General features: G+C 36.2%; 1 pseudogene; it reads left to right on the top strand.

Annotated features, from left to right (window-relative positions):
- Positions 1-869: 869 nt before the first annotated feature.
- Positions 870-3,699, top strand: LOC105117415 (probable LRR receptor-like serine/threonine-protein kinase At4g08850; annotated as a pseudogene).
- The last annotated feature ends 1,987 nt before the right edge of the window (positions 3,700-5,686 follow it).

Raw genomic sequence — 5,686 nt, 5'->3', positions numbered from 1 at the left:
CTATTAGTTGAAAAAATGGCACAGTCCTAGGCAAACTTAATTTTTTATCTGTGTCTTGGGGTAATTGAATGCCGAATCTTTGTGTCTTGTGCTAATTGAATGACGAGGTCCAATTTTTTTTATTTGAAATGACCTTTCATTATAGAAATTAGTAAATATAAGAAGAGAAAATTTTTATATAAAAAAATAAAACTAAATTTAAGTAGTCCGGGTTTGAAAATAATAATAATTTTATTTATTTAAATTTTACTAGCCTAGTTAATTTCAACTTAATTACAAAAGAGATTTAATAATCAATGATTTAAAAAAAAAGAAAAAAACAATTTCAATTAATCATGTTTTCCTACCTATAAATAATACCTCTCCATGGAAGAGCCGAATCTACCATAGCAAACCATATCCTGTGTCTCTTGAAAAACACACCATGACAACGTCCTTACTAAACAAACCATTCTTCTCCTTCTTTCTCCACATCCTGTTCTTGCTCCTTCACATATTCAACTCTTCTTCTTTCTTTGCTTTAGCTGAACACACTTCCTCCACAACTTCACTATCTGGTAATAATAATTCAGAAGCTGAGGCTCTTCTCCAATGGAAAGCCAGTCTTGACAACCAAAGCCAATCTGTCCTTTCTTCTTGGGTCGGCATCAGCCCTTGCATTAACTGGATTGGAATCACCTGTGGCAATTCTGGAAGCGTCACCAATTTGACACTTGAAAGTTTTGGTCTGAGAGGTACGCTTTATGATTTCAACTTCTCATCCTTCCCCAATCTTTTTTGGCTTGACCTTGCTGATAATTCTCTTTCTGGAACCATTCCACATGAAATTGGAAAATTAAGAAACTTATCTTTTCTATCTCTTTCTAGCAACCAACTCTCTGGTCCCATTCCTTCTTCTATTGGAAACTTGACAAGCCTATCCAAACTCTATCTTTGGAGTAACAAATTCTCTGGTTCCATCCCTTTTTCTATTGGAAACATGACCATGCTCACTGGTTTAGCACTATATCAAAATAATCTCACTGGTTCCATCCCTTCTTTTATTGCAAACTTAACAAGCCTATCCGAACTCTATCCTTGGAGTAACAAACTCTCTGGTTCCATTCCTCAAGAAATTGGGTTGCTAGAGTCTCTCACTAAACTTGACTTGTCAAATAATGTTTTAACTAGTAGAATCCCTTATTCCATTGGAAAATTAAGAAATTTATCTTCCCTTTACCTTTTGAAAAACCAACTCTCTGGTTCCATCCCTTTTTCTATTGGAAACATGACCATGCTCACTGTTTTAGACCTACATGAAAATAATCTCACTGGGATCATCCCTTCTTCTATTGAAAACTTGACAAGGCTCACTGAACTTAATCTATATTATAATAATTTATCTGGATGTGTTCCTTCAGAAATAGGACAACTTAAATCGCTTGGGATCTTGATATTACTTGACAACAAATTTCACGGCCCATTGCCCTCAGAGATGAACAATCTCACCCATTTGAAGTTTTTGTCTTTGGGTATCAACGAATTCACGGGTCATTTGCCACTAGATTTATGCCATGGAGGAGTATTGGAAGACTTTACTGCTTCCTACAACAACTTCTCAGGTTCAATCCCGAAAAGCTTGAAAAACTGTACTCGTTTATACCGAGTAAGACTTGATTGGAATCAATTAACAGGAAATATTTCTGAGGTTTTTGGTGTCTATCCACATTTGAATTATATTGATTTGAGTTACAATAATTTTTATGGTGAGCTTTCTTCAAAATGGGGAGATTGTCGTAACATGACAAGCCTTAAAATCTCAAACAATAATGTTTCTGGTGAGATACCACCAGAGCTTGGGAAGGCTACTCAATTACGCTTGATTGATCTGTCATCAAATCAGTTGAAAGGAGGCATCCCAAAAGATTTAGGGGGTTTAAAGTTGTTGTACAAGCTTGTTCTTAACAACAACCATCTTTCAGGTGCCATACCCTTAGATATTAAGATGCTTTCCAATCTTCAAAACCTTAATTTAGCATCTAATAATCTGAGTGGATTGATTCCAAAACAACTTGGGGAATGCTCGAATTTACTGTTGCTGAACCTCAGCAGTAATAAATTTAGAGAAACATTCCAGGCGAGATAGGCTTTCTACTTTCTCTTCGAGATCTTGATCTTAGCTTCAATTTCCTGACTCGAGAGATACCGAGGCAACTTGGGCAACAGCAAAGGCTGGAAACTCTGAATGTCTCTCACAACATGCTTTCTGGACGGATTCCGAGCACCTTCAAAGACATGTTAAGCTTAACAACTGTGGATATATCATCCAATAAGCTACAAGGCCCCATTCCCGATATCAAAGCCTTCCACAACGCTTCGTTTGAGGCATTAAGGGATAATATGGGTATATGTGGCAACGCCAGTGGTCTAAAGCCATGCAATCTTCCAACAAGCAGCAAAACTGTTAAGAGAACGAGCAACAAGCTTGTAATTTTGATTGTAGTCCCTCTTTTAGGAAGCTTGCTTTTAGTGTTTGGAGCTTTATTCATTCTCTGCAAAAGAGCTAGGAAGAGAAACGCTGAGCCAGAAAATGAACAAGATCGAAACATGTTCACGATATTGGGCCATGATGGGAAGAAGTTGTATGAGAATATCGTTGAAGCTACAGAGGAATTCAACTCCAACTACTGCATTGGCGAAGGAGGATATGGAACTGTTTATAAAGCAGTGATGCCAACAGAACAGGTGGTTGCTGTGAAGAAACTTCACCGGTCACAAACAGAAAAGTTGTCCGATTTTAAAGCTTTTGAAAAGGAAGTTTGCGTGTTGGCAAATATTCGACATCGAAATATTGTGAAAATGTATGGATTTTGCTCACATGCAAAGCATTCGTTTTTGGTTTACGAGTTCATTGAAAGAGGAAGCTTGAGAGAGATTATAAGCAGTGAGGAACAAGCAATTGAGTTCGATTGGATGAAAAGGCTAAACGTTGTGAAAGGGGTGGGTGGAGCTTTATCCTATCTACACCATTCTTGCTCTCCTCCGATCATTCATCGAGACATTACCAGCAATAATATCCTTCTGGATTTGGAATATGAAGCACACATCTCCGACTTTGGCACAGCTAAACTGTTGATGCCTGACTCATCCAATTGGACCTCATTTGCAGGTACTTTTGGATATACTGCTCCAGGTGCGTAGCTTTATTTCAACATTAAGTTACTATATAATGTGTAATAGTGAAAATAATATATACTGTTTTTTAGCTTTTCTTATAGAGTCTTTTCTTTCAACTATTTGATAAAAAACCATGCATAATCATTTATTTTTTTTGGGCAGAGCTAGCTTACACAATGAAAGTGACTGAAAAATGCGATGTCTACAGCTTCGGAGTGGTAACAATGGAGGTGATGACAGGAAGGCACCCAGGCGATCTCATTTCAGCACTCTTATCACCAGGATCTTCGTCATCATCATCGATGCCACCGATTGCTCAACATGCAGCATTGAAGGATGTGTTAGACCAACGCATTTCGTTTCCTAAAAAAGGAGCTGCAGAGGGCGTTGTCCACATGATGAAAATTACACTTGCATGCTTGCATCCCAATCCCCAATCTCGGCCTACAATGGAAAAAATTTCTTTCGAGCTTACAACTAAGTGGCCTCCACTGCCTAAGGCATTTTGCACCATAAGTTTGGGAGATCTCTTAATCTCATAGAGTATAGCTACTTCTAGTCGATTATCAATTGGAACAATAATTATCTGTAATATGAATTTTATCATCGAACTTTTTTTCAATCATATTATGTTGGTACTGTTTCATGCGTTAGAATTTTCTGTTCTTTGCATGAAAGGTTCGAGAATATTTTGATTTTAAATTGAAGATCAATACACTACGGAATGAAATTTTAAGTTATAGCTGAAACAATTAAAAGAACAATGAAAAAAAAACACAAGAGCTTCAATAGGCCAAATAATCAACTGTATAGCAGCAAGACCCACTCTACCATCCAATGAATTTCCAACTTGATGTTGAATTTTCTAATGAAATGAATTTCCATCGTTTCATTAGAAAATTCAAACCCAAAGAACAGTCTATTGGTTGGTGAAACTTTCATTGCGGAATCTTGTAGATAAAATTGCCCTTATTCCCAATACAAGGAGACATAGACTATAGATAAAGGCTACCATTCAACCATGATGAGCAGGATTGAAGCTCCAATAATACCATTCAATGTATTTATTTTTTAAAAAATACATTGAATAAAGTAGAAAAATAAATCAAATAATATAAATCAAATCAAATATAAAATACCATTCAATGTATTATTAACCCGCTTTAGAATGCAGAACACTATAATACTCTTAATATTTTTTTAAAAAATTAACATTAACCCGATATAGGACGCAACGCAGAACACTATGATACGCAATGCCAATTCTTTTAGAGAAGATTTGATAGGTCACTTCGAAGAGCTGCACCCTCTCCCCTCCCCTTGCTCGAAGAAGTAACTGCTCTACATGGTACCACACATTCCCATTAGATACTTTCCATGCGAGCTGTTTTTGTATGATTTTATTACAAATCTTTCTTTCGGACATGCCCTGAAATGTTAGAAAAAATCCATGCTGGATCTCTTTTTTGGGGCTAAATCTGACGACCACCTCCTATCGTATTTCTTAAGACTTGTAGGCACACCACGTCGCATTCCAGATTATACAAATGCTTATGCTGGATGAAATGTTTCTCCAAGTCCTCCTACGTATTTCTTGGGGACTTCTAGGAGAGAGGCATGAAGAGAAGGAAAAATCAGGGTCTGAAAGAATCTCTCTACATGGTTTGCAAACGTACTGTCAATGGTTGTGACTGGGACTTCACAGAAGATCCTTATGAGAATGTCATACGGGAGTGCTGATGTGTGACATGCCATGGAATGGTTTGCAGCTATCTGCTGCTGCTTCAGAGTTCAGTTACTATACAAACACAAAAGCTTGATCGAGTTGGAAAGCCAAGAGGGTTTTGATCTCTCTTTGTGCTCTTTTCAGCCTTTTATTTTTCTAAGGTATTTGCTTACGGATTAACCTTTTCAATGCTAAGCACAAGAAAAGAAACATTTCAAATTTATTGGCAAAAAACCAGACAGGAAACATGTAAAAAGACATTACCTAGCATTGCATTACCATAGCATGAAACTTCAAATACTATCATATACAGATCTTACAAGCTCAGGACTTGAGTATAGTTTTTTATCAAATTTTTTGACTTGATTCAATTTCCTAGAGCCCTAAATGTCTGACTACACATCACGTAATTAAATATGATAATTCAAGTTGAAACAAACGGTATATTCGTATACTGGCTAGTGTAGCTTTTGAAGTCCTTTTTGAGGAAAGGTTGATAGCTAATTGTACAAATACAAAACAATTAAAAAATAAATACTATACTCCAACACGGAAGACAAGAAGAGTATAATTATATTGAAGAAGAAAATGTGAGAAAATAATTTTTCAATCCAGAAAAGAAATATATTAAAGACTTTTTATTAAGTATGAAAACAAAATTTAATAAGAAGGAACAAATTATAGTTTCTCTAAAAGCGAAGCCACTTAACAAAAATTGCATACATTGATTAATCTACCACATAGGCAAAGGATACAGCGATAAAATTTCACACCAGCATTATTTAAATTGAAGTAGAAACTCAA

Source organism: Populus euphratica, unplaced genomic scaffold (genome assembly GCF_000495115.2).
Source record: "Populus euphratica unplaced genomic scaffold, PopEup_1.0 scaffold1342.1, whole genome shotgun sequence".
Lineage (NCBI taxonomy): Eukaryota > Viridiplantae > Streptophyta > Magnoliopsida > Malpighiales > Salicaceae > Populus > Populus euphratica.
This window is presented reverse-complemented; position numbering and strand designations above follow the sequence as displayed.